This window comes from Ahaetulla prasina, chromosome 1, assembly GCF_028640845.1.
Source record: "Ahaetulla prasina isolate Xishuangbanna chromosome 1, ASM2864084v1, whole genome shotgun sequence".
Taxonomy (NCBI): Eukaryota; Metazoa; Chordata; class Lepidosauria; order Squamata; family Colubridae; genus Ahaetulla; species Ahaetulla prasina.
Genome location: NC_080539.1, coordinates 289,494,447 through 289,515,064, shown reverse-complemented (window position 1 = coordinate 289,515,064; position 20,618 = coordinate 289,494,447). Strand labels below are relative to the sequence as shown.

The 20,618-nt window shown below is 39.3% G+C and overlaps 1 long non-coding RNA gene across 1 annotated transcript; it reads left to right on the top strand.

The window, feature by feature from the left end:
- The first annotated feature begins 2,468 nt into the window (after nt 1-2,468).
- Nucleotides 2,469-20,379, top strand: LOC131188951 (uncharacterized). Its single transcript, XR_009152875.1, has 5 exons — nt 2,469-2,581; nt 7,925-8,018; nt 18,123-18,208; nt 19,953-20,099; nt 20,227-20,379. It is a non-coding gene; the product is annotated as an uncharacterized LOC131188951 (long non-coding RNA).
- The last annotated feature ends 239 nt before the right edge of the window (nt 20,380-20,618 follow it).

Here is a 20,618-nt window from a genome sequence, read left to right as displayed (position 1 = left end):
GGTCTTTGTTTTTTTGAGATTTTCTCCAATTCTTTCTGTTCTATCCTGTAGAAACATTCACTCTCCAGACTTTCTTTTGTCTTTCTTATTAACAATTCTTAATTCTGAGGCGTTGTGTGGCAGATGCGTCTCTGTTTGAATTATAAAGTTTTGGAGTACTTCAGTCCTTTATTTTCTGTTATGTTGTCTATTTTTGTGGCCCCACCAGTTCTTGCTTGGAGGCAAGTGATATTCCTTGCAGATATTCCAATGTGCTATTGTTGTATTTTTATCATGCTGTTATTTATAACCAGTCTATGCAATCTTATTGCAGCAGCTAACTATGTGATCCACTGCTTTCTCAGCTTCTTTGCAGAGGGGGTGTTTGCTGTCTGTTAGTATCTTTACACTTCTGGTTATACTGTATATGCATTCCATACAGCTTTCGATCATCCATGTAAAAGAGATCAAATAGCTTGGCAGATGTTGATAGTCATGTCCTGACTTGTTTACTATGGTTGACAGAAGTATAATGCAATAACAAATGGTAGTGCTGACAGTGAGCCTCCTTTAAATATTCTTTCTTAATTTTTCCTAATCTATCACCATTGACCAGCAGCTGTGTCTTCCATTGTATCAATGACCTTTGCACAAAGTTTCTGGTGTATCTACTTGTTGGTGCTTGCTTCTCCAAAAATCTGGCAGAGAGTCAAATGCCTTCTTGTAATCAACCTCCAACATTCAATCTCTCTTCTCTTGCAGTTTTCCAAAACCATTGTGTCTATTAGCAGCTGATCTTTTGCTCCTCTGCTATTTGGACAATTTCACTTCAGTTCAGGTGGAAAGATGCTATTGGACTACACCAACTCCACACCAGTTTGAAATTTAAAAGTTGCAGTTACAGAAAGTTGCAGAAAGGTGGTAATTGGTCTATAATTATGTTGTTGGTTTGAGCTCCGAGCTTGGCAATTTGGAGGCAAACGTTTCATCCCATTCGAGGAGACATCTTCAGTGCACTTTGGATTGTGCTTGTCTGGATTCCAGCACAAAATTCAAAGCACACTGAAGGTGTCTCCTCGAATGGGGATGAAACATTTGCCACCAAATTGCCAAGCTCAGAGTTCAAACCAACAACATAACTACCAACCCAAGCTACTAATATTCAGAGACATGGTCTATAATTGCCTGGTGCTGCCCCTTTTGTTTATTATGAGATCACTTTTGCCAGATGTGAACTAATTTATCTCCTTATAGTATGTAATTAAATTGCTTGGTAAACCTGTTTGAACTCAATGCCATGAAGTTCATATTCACTTGGGGCTGCCCAAGTTTTGATCTACCTCTTCCCACCATTTCTTTATCCAAGCTGCTTCTTGTTGTATTTCTTTGGGTTGCCCCATAGCTGTGCCCAGAACTGCATTCTTTCTTCTTTGTCAAACGTTGACTTGTTCATTGCAGTTCCTTGATTGATGAATTGATTGAAACACTTCTGATTCGATTGAAATTGAAGATTCTGCCTAAAGTGTGGCATTTGAGCTTCATATCTACTAATTTTCATGGCTAAGTAAAAAGTTCTTCAGTGAAAGAACTCCATAGTGGAAACTTTAGCATGCTGTTTAAAAATTCCTACTGCATCTTTTGGGCATATATTGCATACGAATGAGTGCAAAATTAAATAATTATTTTTCAATGAGCTCATTTATTTATTTATTCCCACAATGCCTTTTCATAATTCATTAACAACTTTTGCAGAATTTATTTATTTTTTATATTTAATTCTTAAATTTATTTGCCACCTATGTGACAAAGGTGACTCTAGATTAGGGTCAGAATTTGACTTAACTATAATAAATACAGTTGTATGATAATAAAGTGTATCCTTTAGTAAACAGAACTTTTATTGGTAAAGTTTTTTATAAAGCTGGGAGTCTAAATTGCCTTTGCAATGGGTTAAATTAACAAGCAATCTTGAGTGAAAGGATATAGACTTGGGAGTTTTCCACCAACCCATATCAAACATATAAAGAGGAAAACTATAGAAGATCTGCACTTTTATAAATGTAGACATCTTGGCAATTGCTTCTTAGACTAAAACAAATTCCATTGTATGTGATTTTTAATCTGTACTACTCTTTGTTCTGAAATGGTGAGTGTTTTCTCATTTTACCTGCAGGATTGGTGGTTCCCACAAGGAGATAGCTGCAGAAAATTATTCCCCACTAAAAATCCTCAAATTATTTGTGGCTTATTTTACTATGCACATCTTGATGCCTTACTACATTATTCTGGATTGTTTAGTTTTGATATACAACTGTACAGCAGTATGTGAATTGCACAATGTTTCTGGTGCTCAGAAAGATGAATTTGAACTTGTTGAATCATTGCAAGATAAAATAAGACAGCATCTGAAAGACAATCTATGACTTGTGATTTGAAACGGTAATAGATTCTCCCATTTGAACAGGAAATGTCCATCATTCTGAAACCATAGCCTCTGCAGTGACACTTTCTCAAACAGTCTTGGGAAGAAAGAGCATTTCAAATCGAGACGCAATATGCTATCTACAGCACCACTGATGCATCAAGGTATTGTGCAGAAAGGGTAAGCAATTTTGTACCATTTTCTGGTCCATTAAATGTGATGCCAAAGCATCCATGCAACACTTATGCAAGTTAAACTTCAAATAGATGCTATAGATTTGACAACAGTTCAAGGTAACAGACCCTATTAAATCTGCTCACACACAGTCTAAGAACTTTCCTGTAAATATAGGCAGTATCTTTCCAGAAAACTTTTCATTTAATTGATAGCAAGCAAGCAAGAATCAATCCAGCATTCCATCCAACATTATCCTCCTGTCAAATATTCAAAGACTTTTATTAAATATACTGAAGAATATTTGCAAATTGAAGGCTTGAGATGATCCCCAAATTTTTGTACATAAGGTATCTACTTATTGATGCAAATCAATCACTTAATCAAATTATAATAAGAGATACAGTTTTGTTCTATGAATACATTAGTCTCCACTCTACTACTAATATTATTTCAATTGTAAGATCATGTTGTCAGAAAATTTACAACTCAGGTTAGCTCCCCCACATCCAGCAAACTAAATTAAGGGGGAATCTTTCATGCTGTATAATGGTCTTGAGAAAGATCCATAGAAATGTATGTTCAGGCTTGTAGCCAGTGGTGGGTTTCTACTGGTTCGCCCCAGTTTGGGCAAACTGGTAGCAGCGGTGGTGGGAGGCTTTTTCCACCTGCCCAGACATCATCACGGATGCTCTGTGCATGTGCAGAAGGTTCTGCACATGTGCAGAAGCACCAGGCATGAGCAAAGTGAGCGTACGCACCCACGCACTCACAGTTCTGAACCAGTAGTGAAGGTAAGTGAAACCCACTACTGCTTATAGCCTTTGCCTAAGTATTATGAAGATGTTTGCTTGCTTGCTTGCTTGCTTGCTTGCTTGCTGGAGATGAGGTCTTCCTTTAGCCTTTAATTGGCATGCTGCATCCTCATTTCCAATAGCAGGTAGGGTATTACAAACACTAAATAGAATTTAATGTTTAAAATAATTAAACTGTCTGATCTGATTACTCATCATGTATTTCACATTTTCCACTTCTGTCACATTTCAAATTAGCATTTGGTAGCATTTTATATAGTGACTTGGGTTGGTGCTTTCTAGCTTCTGATGGCAAAGGGTAGGATCTCAAATTCTGTAAGTCTGGTATATATCGGCACCTCCCTCTACTTGGACTAATTAGGGGGGGGGGGAAATCCAATACAGAATTTTTTTTTAAAAAAAGGATCTTATGTGGGGAAATGGCAGATAATAGGTAATAAAACTATTTTAAATATAACATTTCCATATTGGCACTGCCAATTTTTAAGCTGCCCAACAAACATACAAGAAAAAAAAAAGCTAAGGTACCTTATTTAATGTACTCAGATTACAAATATTGGAGCAATTGATGGAAATTAATCAAGGAGAAAAGCAGCCTACGACTAAGAAAAAAAAATCCCTAAGTGAGAACAGCTAAGCAGTGGAATGGCTTGCCTTCAGAAGTTGTGGGTGCTCCATCACTGGAGATTTTTAAGAAAAGTTTGGACTAGAATGCTACAGGCCAGGGGTCAGCAACCTGCAGCTCTGGAGCCACATGTGGCTCTTTCACCCCTCTGCTGCAGCTCCCTGTCACTCAAAATATGCGTCATAGCCGCCAATGTGCAACACCTGCTGGCATGTGATTTATTGAGCTTTTCAATCCCTGGTAGGCCAACCATGGATCAATCCAAGAAAAAAAGTTTCAGAAGAAAACAGAACATTTAATTCAACTGCATATGCTAGTTTTGTGGCTGTCCAAGAAATAGTCAGGCACGGGAAGGATTTTGTGGCTCCCGGTATTTTCTTTTCTGTGGGAAATGGGTCCAAATGGCTCTTTGAGAGTTTAAGGTTGCAGATCCCTGGTATAGGGTCTCCTGCTTGTGCAGGAGGTTGGACTAGATGTTCTCCAAGGTCCTTTCCAACTGCCATATTTTTTGGAATATAAGATGCACCTTTCCCCCGCCCCCAAAAAGAGGGTTAAAATCTGAAAATCTGAATGTAGCCCATGCAGCTTCTCAAACAGAGGTTTCAGAGCTGAAAGAAGCTTCAGAAAAGAAGCCCCCAAACAGAGCTTCAGAAAAGAAGCTCCCAAACAGAGCTCCAGAGGCTTTTCTTCTGAAGTTCTGATATGGAGGCTTTCAGAAGCAGAAAAAACTTTTTTCTGAAACAGAGTTTCAGAGGCAGAAAAAAAAAAAAGCAAGGCACAGAGCTCATAATCAAGGAACCTGTTGCTAAAATTCACTTCTGGGAACAGCTGATTGGGGTTATTCCAGGAGGCCAATCCACCTGCCAATCAGCTTTTTTCTTATTTTCCTCCCCAAAAACTAAGGTACATCTTATACTCCGGTGCATCTTATACTCCGGTGCATCTTATACTCTGAAAAATATGTTATATTATTCTGAACCTTTCTGTCAATTGCTACTAGGGTGATTCTGGAACAGATCTCCCCCTGTCCTTATTTTAGGAATGAGGCAGATTATTTTTTTTAATACTAAACCATTGTATGTTATCTATTTGGAGCCTCAGTTTTGAGTCTTCTTTCTCTTTTTTTTCCATCACTTGCTCACACCTGAACCTCTTACACACACCATAAGTGACTATAGTACAGTGGTGGCAATTATCTCTCTGAAAGAAATATTGTCTCCATTGTCTACTAATATGTCGCATTTGTCCTTCTCATCTTACAAAAAAGACAAGTTCAACAATGGCATAGAAAAGACAATGCAGTTTAAGAGTGCAGACTCATCTGTTGTGTTCATGAACAGAGTAAGAACATGCTAGGGCTGAAAGTGTCTTAGAAATGAAGAGTGTTTGTTAGATTTAATTTAACCTTGCTGTCAGGAGTTCCTCCTTTCAAAACTCAAGAAAGAAAAACCCCAGCTCCATTGTTTGTGGAAAAAGGTATCTTTTACTGAGAATGAACTGATTGCAATGAAAGTAGAACAAGTTCTGAATAATAGGTGTGTCTTACACATACATGTTCCCACATAAATCCCTCCTCCCCCCAAAGGTCAGGCAGTTGTGTCCAATCCACCTCTCCCTCAGGTGTCATGTGGGGATCATCTTCAGATGGTTTCATTTCTCTGGTATGCACAGACTGTTAGCTGGGAGTGTTATCAGCCCGCTTCTTAGACTTTGAATTCATTCCATTTATCTGTAGCAAGTTAGATTTCATTTCTGTATTAACCCCCTCCCCCCAACCTATGGCAGCCGAAGCAGCTAGCTCATATTTAAAGATATATTACCCCTTCCCAATGCCTAGCACTAAAGACAGCAATAAAACAATTAGCTGAGCAATAAAACAATAAAGGCAGCATGCGGAGTTCTGTTTTCTTGGTTTATACCACTCTGGGGGAAAATAGTATAATCTATTTAGGGTTGATGAGAAAAATCTCTAGTACAGGTCTCCTGTGTGAGCAGGGGGTTGGACTAGATGACCTCCAAGGTCCCATCCAACTCTGTTGCTGTAACTGTTAGCTCACATAAATGTGTTTATTTTAATTTATTTATTAAATTTTTATGCTACCCATCTCCCCTTTAAGGTGACAAATGACCTTTTGAATATCTTCACCTAATTTTGTGCAGAAAAATTGAGCGGACAATTACAATGAATTTCTTCAAATTTCTCCAGGGGAAACAGATTTTTTTCCTCCAATAATTTTTCAAAGGCAGCATTCTCCCTTAGTTTGAAAAAGAGGGCCGCTATTGTAAAAGCCCAATGAGAAGAATTCTTTCTTGACAGTTTCTCTTGGGACTTAATTAAAATGTGAAATTCCAGGAAGGCAACAACACACAAAGGGCATTCACAAGTATCACTTAGTCACCTTATCACAATCTAAAGGCAACAATACCATGTATGAGAAGTTGTTCCAATTTTTATCCTCATTTGAAATGGCTTCTAAATCAAGTTGTCTTTCTTTAGATTGTATGAAAGTGGGTGAAAAAACTGTAGGAAAATTTCTTAGTTTACTACTGATTCTTCTACCCAGTATACACAATTCCAGAAATTAGATAACATAACAGAACCCAAATGCAACCCAGATTAGATGGGAAATTGGGTATTTTTCTTTACTCTGATATTAGTCAGACTTCAAAAAATAAAGCAATTAAAATATAACAATGAGATAAACAACAAAGCATGTCATTTCTTTATTTGCAGAAGCTTTGGTTTTCATTATCATTGTCTGTATAGTACTAATGAGTTTCTACTTCTAATGGAAACAGAAACAGCATAGACACAATAGACTGTTTTATGTAGCAAGGCTTGTTTGCTGCTTTGAATCATTTTATAACAATGCCTGTATTAGCTGGAGAAGACTGGAGCTTAAATTTTACTATCAGATAGACTTCAAGGTTGGTAGTGGTTCCTTTAGGAACACACAGATTATTACCAAGGGTAATTATGGTTTCTCAAAAGCACCCCAAGGATAGACTGTTCACTTCCATTCCTAAACACACATACAGTATATTTTCAGTGTACTTTATAGAGATATAAAAAAAAAACTTGATAGAGGTGAATATTTGTAACTCAGGGTTGAAATGATGTGCGTATGTTCCGGGATGGGTTCTACTTACCTTTACAAATAGTTCGCAACAGGATCGCGCACACGCCAAGCTTCTGCACATGCACAAAAGCTTCTGCGCATGTGCAGATCACCTATGATGACATCCGGGTCAGTGGGCAGAGCCTCCTGCCGGTTTTACTATTGATTCTATAGAACTGGTCTGAAATGGGGGCAACCCACCACTGGTATGTTCCTTGATGCCATTTGACCTTGGTTTGTTTTTTTTCTTGCAGAGGTTTCTTTACCCAAACTATGTAACATAACCCAGTGCTAGTAAGGAGTGAAGTTTGCTCTCACTTTAGTTTATATTCTAGAGGCCTGCCCTTTTGGTGTTCATTGGGTGATCTTGGTGGTTCTTTGGTTGGGTTGTTTACTGCTAGTTTGTTTGACAGCTCCTTGACTGAGGTTTTGTTCGATTTTTTACTGTTAGTCAAATATTAATCTTGGTATTATTCAATGCTCATCTGGGTGTTGATTACTGATGAAGAGGTGTTTTGGTCATCTTGTGTGGTGCAGTGGTTAGAATGCAGTACTGCCAGCTGCCTGCAATTTGGCAGTTCGAAGCTCACCAGGCTCAAGGTTGACTCAGCCTCCTGTCCTTTCAAGTAAAATGAGAATCCAGATTGTTGGGGGCAATATGCTGACTCTATAAACCACTTAGAGAGGGCTGTAAAGCACTGTGAAGTGGTATACACATCTAAATGCTAATGCTATTGCTATTGTTCACTTTTTTGGCTTGTTGACTCTTTGACATGTTCTTTATGTCTAGGTGCCTGTTGACGGCCAATCCGTGAGAGTGACAGGCTTCCAGGAATTCTCGAGAGGTCATGGATCAAAGAATAAAAATTGTCTACTTGGTTCAGGTGCCATACCCTTGTATGATACCCCCACATACATATAGTTACTTTGCTGTTCCGAGAAAAACTGCACTACTGCATTCCTGTAAAAGTACTGGGTGTAGTTTGAAAAGATATACTTAGGGAGGCATAAAAAGTAGTAAGGAAAATAATACTTTGGAATTTAAATAGAGAAGCCTGCCACATAATACTCCAGACTTAGCAATGGTTGATAAGAAAGACCAAAAAAATCAGGATAATGGCCATTGCAGTACCTGGAGATAGCAAAATAGAAGAGAAAGAACTGAAGAAAATAACAAAATATCTTCAAATAGAAGTAGGGTGACTGTGGCAAAAAATCGAAGGTAGTCAATAGCACTAGGCTCCTTGAGTACAATCCCACAATATCTGGAGCACCAATTCAACATCACTGAAATTGAAAAAAATCATTGTCAGTCAATTGCAGAAGGCTGCTTCGTTTGGAGCAACTTACATCCTGTGACATTACCTTTAACACTAACAAACAAACAAACACAAACAAAAACTCTGCCTATCTCAGGTCCTTGAAAAGGACTCAAAACATAGATAAAAATTCCAAATCCAGTCTAAATATCTGGCTGACTGTGTGGCCAGCTATAATAATAATAATGACTCTCCGTGTATTGAGACAAGAAAAGCTTTGTTTTCTAATGAGATAAAACAGGTTTTTTTTTAGCAAGTACAACTTTGTTCAGGAGACCAATTTGGTTTCCAGTTATGGAAATGGTTCTGTAAATTAATTTGTTCAGCACATTCAATTCTTAGATTCATTTACTTAGAAGCAAATAGCTTTCTGTACTAAAGGGACTTACATTTAGGTACACTCTAAAGTGTTCCAACAAAGTAAGGAATAAGCTTGTAGAGAAAATTGCAACCAGCCTTAATTCTTTGAGGTTGTTTAAGAGGTGCAGATAGGTAAAGGGAAGGGTCTACTAATCATACAATAGCTGTGGAAAATTACACATAGCATAGTGGTCTATGCAGAGAAGAAAGGCAGCAATGATAAAATGCATGATGATGCTAACACACAATGACATCTTTATATCAGGTACTGTGTGCAAATGACAATTATGACATTCTCATGAATGTCATGTGTCTATGTATCATCATGTTTTTTGGTGCAGGCACCATTGATGCATAGATGTTTCTTTGCTACCCTCTAATATCTGTCTAGAACCTTGCAACAAGCTAGTAATTTTGAGCATAGGATGTTCTGTACTAAAAACAGGGTGAGCATCTGCATTTCCATTTTGTTCCTTAGACATCCCTCCTTATTATAGCCAAAGCACTCTGAACAGGGCTAATCCTCAAAGTAAGCCCATGTCCCTTCCCACCAATTTATTTTGACAGGAATTGGGATGGTCTGTTTTCAAAATGACAGTTACCGCCTACTTAAATTGCTGACTGGAACCACAATTTGGATTTTAAAATGTATTATATTTCTTTTAAAATTCAAATTATAGTTCCAAGTAAAAGTGTTGTCCAGAGTTTCCAAGGATAAATATGTGTTTTGTTCACTACATCTGCAAGGATATTTAAAGAGTAATTGTGCCCATATTGTCTTGCCTGCATCACATACATTCTGATGGACCTTGAATCCTAGCATATGAATATGACATGAGTGTGAATAGTTTTTCCCTGAATTAGTTTTCATTACGATAGTAACTCTGAAGGAAATTTTTTTTCCAATGTCCATCATCAAATGAATACATTATTTTTAGATAGCCTTTTTCATTAACTATAATGTTCCAACATGAGTATATTATAAGAACCCATTAGCATGGTTTTTCTGGTTCCCTCATTCTCTCTTTTTTTTACAGCAGCAGCAGCAGGTGGGTTGATTATTTTCATTCTTCCTTGTTTTATTGTGCTAAGAATGTTCTTATCTGCCAGGGGTCCAAAACCTGAAACTGTAGCTCCATCTCTAGAGAGAGAGAGAGAGAGAGGAGTATATCAAGATTCAGTTCCAGGAAGGTGCTTTAGGGTGTGCAAGAGTATGAAGTGAGCACATTCACAGACGGCAACACTTTAATGCAGCTTCTTTTCTCTTTTGTGCATAGCTTCCCTCTGCCACTGGGGTTCCAGAAAAAAAAATTAAATTACAAATTACAAATTAAGTTTCAAATTACAAATGTTATATTGGATCCTCTACACTCCAAGCACTGTTCTAGAAAAAAAAATGGTTTCAAATTACAAATGTTATATTGGTATCCTCTACACTCCAAGCACTGTTCTGGAACATTCAAAATATTTCACAGTCCTAATGTGAAAATAGTTTTGACTATGATGTCAAGTTTACGTGTACAAATTCAGCTTGAGGGAAACTCCTGGTACACTGACTGAACTCAAGAAACTAAGTTGGTGTTTGATCAGTGCTTGGATGTCAGTAGGAAGGGCTGTAGATTAGATTCAGAAGGGGAAGGAAGGAAGGAAGGAAGGAAGGAAGGAAGGAAGGAAGGAAGGAAGGAAGGAAGCAAGGAAGCAAGGAAGGAAGGAAGTGTTCTGTCCCCCCTTGCCTCTGTCCCAGCAATGGCTTAATTAGCCGGCACTATCAGCTCTGGCAGCAAATTAGCGAGCATCTGCCAAGTGACTCTGTTATCTCCCTTGATGCTGATGAGTCACCCAGGAACAAACAGTACTTTAGCTCTAGTTAAGCAGTTGATTTGCCTGCTATGAAGAGGCATAGCAGCCCTCGCTGGTTTTATATCCTGTGGGGTATGGCTCCATGACTCAGCACTTCCTAGGCCTGCCCCACTCCTGCTTCTGTTGTTCCCGCCTCTCCTGCCTATGAAACCTAGGGTCCAGCCAGGCCTGATTGCCATCAGCTGGGTCTGGAGGCATCGCCTGGGGGGGAAAGAATCAGGGGGCAGAGGTCTTGTTATCTCCTTCACCTGGCCTGCCTCTGGCTCCTGGAGCTGAGCCAGGGAAGCCAGTAATCCCGAGGTAAGTCCTGATGGCCCTTCCCCCTCACTTTCCAACTCATTTTCTGGCAGGGGGCTCGGCTCGAGGGGGCGCAGACACAACAGGAGGGAGGGAGGGAGGGAGGGAGGGAGGGAGGGAGGGAGGAAGGAAGGAAGGAAGGAAGGAAGGAAGGAAGGAAGGAAGGAAGGGCTTCACAGACATATCTTAAGTAATCTAAATGCACTGAGAATGTTTTCTGCTTTCCACTCTAAGTTGATAACACTCCCCTCCCTCCCCATGATACTTATTTTATTTTACTTCATTTTTATTTATTTATTTATTTGTTGAGTACATATTAGATAGTATATATAAGTATAAGCATTAATTGAATACATAAAATGAATACAATTAAAGAGAACATTAGGACAGGGATGGTAGGCACACTGGTGCTCTTATGCACACCCCTTATGGACCTTTTAGGAATGGGGTGAGGTCAACAGTAGCAATTATAAGGTTAAAATTTTGGGGATTTTGGGATGAAACCACAGAGTCAAGTAGTGCATTGACCACTCTGTTGCTGAAGTCATATTTTCTGCTATCGATTTTGGAGCAGTTTACCTTAAGTTTATATCTATTGCGTGCTCGTGTATTGTTGTGATTGAAGCTGAAGTAGTCATTGACAGGTAGGACATTGTGGTAGATAATTTTATGTACTATGCTTAGGTTATACCGAAGGTGGCATAGTTCTAAATTTTCTAAGCCCTTGTGAATGTAAAAGGGTGTTTAGTCTTGCTTTGGAAAACAGAAGTAAAACATACAGAAGTTTCAGAAGGGGTTGTTGCATAGTATCATAAGACAGCCAGATGTTTTATTTTTAGCACTTTCTCTGGCAATATTAGCATTGTACGCACAGAACATTTGGACTCATTATTTCAAAGGAATGGCTACTGAGAACAACCACAAAATTTTTATCCATCAGTTTGGTTTTGTTTTAGAACAAATCAAAGAAGAAACCATTTTTTCCTCCTTCCACCTTCAGAAGGAATGAAGAGCCCATAATCTGGTCTCTGTGGCTGTTTTCTGCGTGTCTAAATCAAATGGATTCCATGAGTGTACTTTTACAACAATGATTATTTTCCTCCCTTCGAAAGTTCCCGTTTATTAACACGATGCTTTGTAGAGTTAGGCAGGAAGATATTTTATGCATACACTGCTTAATGTATACATAATTAGGTTCAACAGGGAATCTAATTTTAAAACTTATAAGTGCTTCAGTATAGAATATTCAGAGATCCCTTTGAAGAGAGAGAGAGAAAGAGGGAGAAAGAGGCGCATTAGGCATAATAAATAAGCAGGTAGATAATTATTTTCAAAGGTCATTCAGCACAATTGTGCTGTTGTTATCTTTCACCGAAACACACACAGGACTTTATTTCCAGGAATATGGGATGACATTCAAATTCAAAACCTCCTATAAAACAGCAAAGAAAAAATTATTAAAGCACTTCTCAGTGGCATGCATTTGTTTTGTCAATAATATATACTTGTGGTGGTTATGACGGACTGCTATTACATTTAAAGGTGAGCAAGCACCCTTTCTTTCATTAGATTGAATTGGTAGTATAAGCTAATAAAATGACCTGCTCTTTTCCATATTTTGCATATTTTGACCCAGTTGCTTTTGCAGCCATCTAATTGTTGTCAGGCGAAAACTTGCATATTCGAAGCTGCCAACCTCTACCTAAGCATAACCCTTTGGGCATGACAATTTAGCCCTGAGTCGATTAAATTCATAACTGATGAGTTTATATATCTCTACCTACAGCTTTCAACTTAAAAGCAGAGATGTTCCAGTCAGTGAGGCAGTCAGGATTTCTTTAAAGAAGAAGGCCATGACTTATTTGCCATCTGATTTCTTAGCGTTAAGATTATCTAGTGACCTAATGTCGTGTCCCACTCCTCCTTTGACGGCCGGGTCGGGGAAGTCTGTATCAAGCGTGGCCACCAAGCCTCTGCAGCTTTGCCAAAGTTCTGTCAGAGTTCTCAGGGCAGGCAGGAGTCCAAGATGTGACTTTAGCAATCCAAATTAGACTTTGCCTGACTCAAAGAATGCCAGAAAGCAGATCCTTTATATAAGCCATGGGGTGTGGCTCCATGACTCAGCACTTATCCAGGCCTGCCCCTCCCTTCCTTTTGCTGACGTCGCCTCTCCATTCTCCGGAAGCGTGGATCCATCCACCCTCCAGCTGCTGGCAATTCCAGCTCGTGACTGGCTTCAGGCTCTTCATGTTCACATGCTGTGGGGGAGGGGTTTATTTGCTCAGTTTGCCCAGGCATGGTGCCAGGACTGGGGGCTGAAGGCATGCCAGGCCATTCGTCTTAACATAACATAACATAACAACAGAGTTGGAAGGGACCTTGGAGGCCTTCTAGTCCAACCCCCTACCCAGGCAGGAAACCCTACACCATCTCAGTCAGATGGTTATCCAACATTTTCTTAAAAATTTCCAGTGTTGGAGCATTCACAACTTCTGAAGGCAAGTCGTTCCACTTATTAATTGTTCTAACTGTCAGGAAATTTCTCCTTAGTTCTAAGTTGCTTCTTTCTTTGATCAGTTTCCACCCATTGCTTCTTGTTCTACCCTCAGGTGCTTTGGAGAACAGCCCAACTCCCTCTTCTTTGTGGCAACCCCTGAGATATTGGAACACAGCTATCATGTCTTGCTCGGTCTGTCCGGCATGGTGCCAGGACTGGGGGCTGGAGGCATGCCAGGCCATTGGTCTTCATTATCCGTCTCTGGCTGAGATAACAGGAGATGAGAGGGGCCCGGCTGCGGAGAGGGGGGCGAGCGAGGCACAACACCTAACCTCATAGTTATACTCCAGTAGGAGTCACATAATGTTGTTCATTTTACATTTTCTGTCAGCATATGACCTGTGCCATACGATCGGTATAGTATGAGCGGGATGTTCTTCCCTGGTCCAACACCTTAAAGCCAGAGGACATAAAATTGACTTTAAAAATACCAGACCTATCGCCAAAATTGAACACTTTAACAACAGAATAATCAGAGAAGCCATCGAGTTAGAGAAACGCCCACACAGCATGAATAAACGAGATGATACCTCCCGCCTACCATCCATTTGGAAACCCACTCTTATTGACAAACGAGTCCCTAACATGAAGAATGACATAAGACCCATACTCACGAGTGCCACACGTGTCACCACCACACATCCACATGCAAAGCAGACTCAAACCCACACCGATGATGAAGCACGACCACGGACCAGAAGCCAGAACGCAGCTGCATTATTAGCCATTTCAAACCCCTCCAATCCATACATACTGTACATACTGACACCCACCATGAAGATGTAGCATGACCACGAATGCGAAGCCAAACAACAGCAATGCAGCTCACCAACTCAAATCCCCCTGCAACTCAGACTAACCTGAGCACAACCAAGTCCCCCAACCAAACAGAACACACACCCATCCAATCAGAGCACAGCCAATCCCACCATCCAATCAGAGCACAGCCAAACCCCCAACCAATCAGAACACATCTCCACCCAATCAGAACACAGCCAAGCTCCCAACCAATCAGTTCAAACCCCCACTAGCAGTTAAAAGGAAGAAACAGCTGCGATCACACATTGCTCCTAGAAGCACAAAGCTGTAAACATCAGCCTGAAGATGACGAATGAGACTTCATCTAAACATTGCCAAGAAACTTCCAATTTTACGCGGGAGAAAACCTGAATAACCAAAGACCTACATTTATTTTTATATACATATACACACATATATATATACATATACATATTTATATACATATACATACATACACACACACACACACACACACACACATATATATATATAGGTTGTAAAAGGAATTTAGATACCTTAAAATGGCATACACTGCAAAACACTTATTTCATTTGGTTGGCATTAATGATTAGAGGAAAAAAATAGGAAAGTTAAAAGCCTGCTTACTGTAAATGTAGATGTATGTATGTCTGAGAACAACAACATGCAAACCAATGAAAAGTGTCTGGATGTAAGAAAAGGACAACAGGGGCTGTACTCTATTTGGATGAATTATTGGCTAAATATAGGGAAAAGGAAGTAAAAACAATTTGTGGAGCAAGAATAGTTTTTTAAGCTAAAGCAAAATTTAGTACTGGTTCCAAAGATAGGAGGTAATGAGACAAAGAGAAACTGACTTCAACATAAGGAAATATTGACTTCAGCTCTTCAAAGGGCAGGCAAAGAACAAAGAAGTGAAAACATAAATCAGTTACATTAGTGTAGGCCATGATGTATTAAAGCAGGGCATGATTTAATGTGACAGGCCCGTACCTACACTTAGACAGTTGATTCTACAATGTCTGGGTCTCTTTGTCAGGAAATCTACAGCAAAGCAAAATTACATATTCCTGATAGACCTTTAGAAAGGATTTCATGGCCCAGACAGATCAGCATATCTAATAGTAGGTGAACCTTTTGAGTCACCAAATGCACTTGGAATTTTTAAGCTTATTAATGTATGTCAGAGATCCAGAGATCTGATCTAAATTAAAAGATTTTATATTTAAAATGTTTTGTGGGAAGCCCCCACCCCACCCCCCATCCCAAGAATAATGAAATATTTTGAGGAATATTAAAAAAGGCAGACTATTATATTTCCCCAAAGGGAGAAATGGAGAAACATGTTTTTACAGGCATAAAGCGACTCCCAGTTTCCTTAATGGCTCACAGCAGATGTTAGCACTTAAGAGATAAAGAGCTTATTGAAAGAAGACAAGTAACTAGATAGGTCTATTCATAAGCCAATGCCCTCACCCAAGAGCCAAAACAGGGCAAAAGTCATTAAGCCACAATAAGAATTATCCAACACCCTTTCAGACAAGCCCCTTCATTGCATCACCCTTAGAGTCCAAACTTCAACCAAATTTAGCTCAGACAAACACCTAAGCTTTATACTTTTCTAGCCAATAGAATATATGTTCTTGTACAGGAAGAGGAAGCTGAAGTGCAAAGCCCAAGAGACGGTATAAAAAGTCCCCACTCTCAACTCTATTTTGTCCGCTGCACCAGAACCACAAACATGTTAATCAATAAATGGACTCTCTTTCTCATCAGCCTCCAGCCTCCATTTTGTCTCCAGTGCCTTTCTTCTGGCTTGGAACTGAACCAGATGGATATTTCTTCTGACAGTTTGAAGACCTTCTTGGGATGACCCTGATTATATTCACTCTTAAAAATGGCTGTTATCGCTGCAGATTTGTTTCTACTCTGGACATGACACCTCACAAAATATAACTCTATGTCACTAAATATGAGTCTGTATGTGCCTGAACTAAGAGTTTGGTGCCACAGACGTGATAGGCTTTTGTGCATCAAAGTAAACAGGGAACATGATTTACTTTAGCAAACAATTTCACAGTGTCTCAAAACTTCTCTCTTATATACAATGGCTATATATATATATATATATATATATATATCCTGGCAACATTTCGACGAGGTCTCACTCATCATCTTCAGGCTGGTGTCTTGGGCTTCGTGCTTCTTGAGCAAAGAGTGGTCGGAGCTGCCATCTCTCTATAAATACTGGTGGGGAGGTGGGGAGTGTTGCTGTGAGCGGGTTTGTTGGCTCTGTGGTTGCATCCTGATTGGTAGATGGAGTGGGTGTTTGTAGATTGGATCTTGACTGGGAAGAAAAAGAGGAACCAACTTCTTCCCTGGTCCAACATCTTAAAGCCACCGAACATATAAATGACTTTAAAAAGACCAGAACTATCGCCAAAACTGAACACTTTAACAACAGAATAATCCATCAAGATAGAAAGCCACCCACACAGCATGAATAAACGAGATGATAACTCCCGCCTTCCAGCCATTTGGAAACACCCTTATCAACAAACGAGTCCCTAACATGAAGAATGACTTAAGACCCACACTCACGAGTGCCACACGGCATGTCACCACCACACATCCACGTGGAAAGCAGACTCAAACCCACACCGATGATGAAGCATGACCACAGACCAGAAGCCAAACTGCAGCTGCATCATTAGCCATTTAAACCCCTCCAATCCATATATGCAGCAGACTGATACCCACCATGAAGATATAGCATGACCACCAATGCGAAGCCAAACAACAGCAATGCAGCTCACCAACTCAAATCCCCCTGCAACTCAGACTAGCCCGAGCACAACCAAGCCCCCACCCAAACAGAACAAACCCCCATCCAATCAGAGCACAGCCAACCCCACCATCCAATCAGAGCACAGACAAGCCCACAGCCAATCAGAACACACCTCCACCCAATCAGAACACAGCCAAGCTCCCAACCAATCAGTTCAAACCCCCACTAGCAGTTAAAAGGAAGGAACAGCTGCGATCACACATTGCTCCTAGAAGCAAGAAGCAGAAGACAACGGCCTGAAGATGACGAAGAGACTTCATCGAAACGTTGCCAAGAAACTTCCAATTTTACGCAGGAGAAAACCCAAATAACCAAAGACATATATATATATACATAAATACATACATACATATATATCTATATCTTCTGACCAGGTAATACACTTTAGCAGAATTTGTTTAGGCTTTGAGGAAAGGATGTTAAAGAAGGTAGTGAGACATGTTCTCCATAAACTTTGCCAAACTATAATGGATGGTGAGCAGTCTTTCTTGCACTATGCCAGAAAGAAAGAGTGATGTGTCCATTACAATCCTTGCCAAAACATTTGACTAGCTGTCTTGAGGAGATGAGCAGGGTTTTTTTTTTTTAAATAACATTTGTGTGTGTCAGAACTTATAACAAATGATCTGAAGGAAGCTGAATGGCATCTTCTCCAGCCACACTGAGGGAAATTTGACAAGTGCTGCTGAAGAAACTTTGGGTATCAAAGCAAAAGCAAACGCAAAGCAGAGCAAAGCGACATGGTCACTTCATTTCATTCTTAGAAACAAGGCAGACAAAGTGCTTCATAAAAAAGCTTAAGCTGACTACTTTGCTTGAAGCTTCATCAAAGGAGATATCCCTTCAAGCATTTCTCTAGCCCTACAAAATACCTAATCTTCAAAAGAGTATTTTACTTAGCCAAATATGCTTTAACAGAATGAGGCAAATGTCAACCTATGTAATATGTCTGTATCATATTTAACAGAACCCTGAGAAGCAGACGCAAAATAACTTCTCAAGCAAACTCATGTGTGCTCAGAATTAAAGAACAGGCTGCTTTTAAACCACAAGGTCAGTCCAAAAGCTTCTGATCAGTATTAGAAACAAATTCACCATTTTCCCCCCCGCTCCTCACATCCCAAATAACTACATTCACTTCTGTTTTCTGCCTCTCAAAACATCCTTTTTAAAGCAAATTAATGTTAGAAATGGGATCATTTGTTGCTCATTTAAGGCAACTGGAGATATAAATCCTTGCTAATATACTGCAGATTACCTAGAGATCAATGAATGAACCTCAGCCTAACTTCCATTCATTATGAGCTGAAACACATAGGCCCAGAGCAGCAGTCTCAAACCAAAGGCACTCACATCTAACAGATTGCAAATGAATGAGGTTGGGTGAATAAAAGGAGCATAAATGGAATACACTAAATAGAAAAAGGTTATTTCAGGTAGAAGATGGGAAGTCATTGTTCTCCATGGACTATGAATAAAGTATAACTCCCTTCACAGGACAAATTCAGGGAGAATTCCAAATTGGGAATGTCTAGACATAAAGAACCAGTTTGGTCTAGTGGCTAAGACATTAGACTAGAAAGCAAGAAAGCATGAGTTCAAGTCCCACCTTAGCCATGGAAGCCAGCTGGGTGAACTTGGGTCAGTCACTCTCTCTGTCAGCTCAATTTGCCTCACAGGGTTGTTACTGTGGACAAAGTAGTAGGAGGAAAGTGTGCTGGATATCTTTGTGGCCTTGAGCTATTTTTAGAAATACTGAAGGGAGGTTATAACAAAATAAAATAAAATTTATGCAGTGTTAAAAAGGAGAACGATTAGGATAGGACTTCACTTATGGGAGGACTTTCTAATAAAATTTCATTGCTAAAAATTGGAAACAATGCCATTATGCCATTATCATACCATATGGCATTATTTCCAATTTTGAAATTTTATTCATTTTTTAAAAAAATATTATATTGGTTTGACCTATCAATATTAGCTTACTTGAAAAGTAAAATTATCCTTTAAAATATTATGTAATATTAAAATAGCACCATGAAAAATGTTCAAAACCCATATATATATTGGCCTATTTATTTTATATTAGTAAAAATTGTAGGTTTAGATGTTTTAATCAGAAAAAAAAATATTGTATTTATAATAAACATAGCAAAGTAACACATATTTTGTCACTAATGCCTCCTTTGAATTCTACATCCAGGTCCACAGTAAAACAGAGGCAAGAAATTGATAGGCCTCTAAAATCTCAATAGGCCTAGAAGGAATAAAGGAAAAAGTGAGGCCTTCACTAAGTCCTTGGGAAGGAAAAAGAAGTGAAAACAAAATGCTGAAGATAGTTTTGTCTCTGCATTTTATATTGGTAGAGAAAATTCATAAAGATGAACCTCTCCCTCTTCTAGTGATGCAGCAAATGGTATATGCCTGATGCTTCTTCAAGGAAAGTTGCCAAACCAGAAACGGTTTCTCCAAAAAGTGTTAATTACAGTAGAAGCTTTCGCTAGTATATTGTTTGTTAGATTTGCACAGACTTTAAGAATTTAGAATAACAGAGTTGGAAGGGACCTTGGAGGTCTTCTAGTCCAACCCCCTGCCCAGGCAGGAAATCCTACACCACTTCAGACAAATGGTTATCCAACATATTCTTAAAAATTCCCAGTGTTGGAGCATTGTACAACTTCTGCAGGCAAGTTGTTCCACTTATTAATTATTCTAACTGTCAGGAAATTTCTCCTTAGTTCTAAGTTGCTTCTCTCCTTGATTAATTTCCACCCATTGCTTCTTGTTCTACTTTCAGGTACTTTGGAGAATAGTTTGACTCCCTCTTCTTTGTGGCAGCCCCTGAGATATTGGAACACTGCTATCATGTCTCCTCTAGTCCTTCTTTTCATTAAACTGCTGCATATTCCTAAAGTTACATAATGTTAGAGTTCCCTGTCCTGTTGTAAGTAATCAATTTCTTTGTTTGCATTTTGTCTGACTATGACCACATCTGTCTAATCTGGATCAAGCATCTTCCCCTTCCTCGCCCAGTCTATGACTCATGTCAAATGCTATTTTACATTTTACAGCTCCTTGGATTTCTATCCTTGAGGATTTTAGCTGCAGGAAAAAAGATTTCAAGTTTTCACACTGAAAAAGAACAGCACAGTGAGCCATGTTCAGATCTGTACATTGGGAAAACAAAACAACCACTTCATAAACTCATGGCACAACATAGGAGAACAAACCCATCAGGACAGCAATCCATGTGCATTTAAAAGACAAAGGTCACTTTTTTGAAGACAGCAAAATCCACATTTTGGACAGAGAGGACTACTGGTTTGAAAAAGGGGTCAAAGAGGCCATCTATGTCAAAATTGAACAGCCGTCTCTTAACAGAGGCGAGGGATATGACATCACCTCTCTCCAGTCTACAACACAGTCCTTTTAACATTTCCAAAAAAGCTCCACACCCATTTGC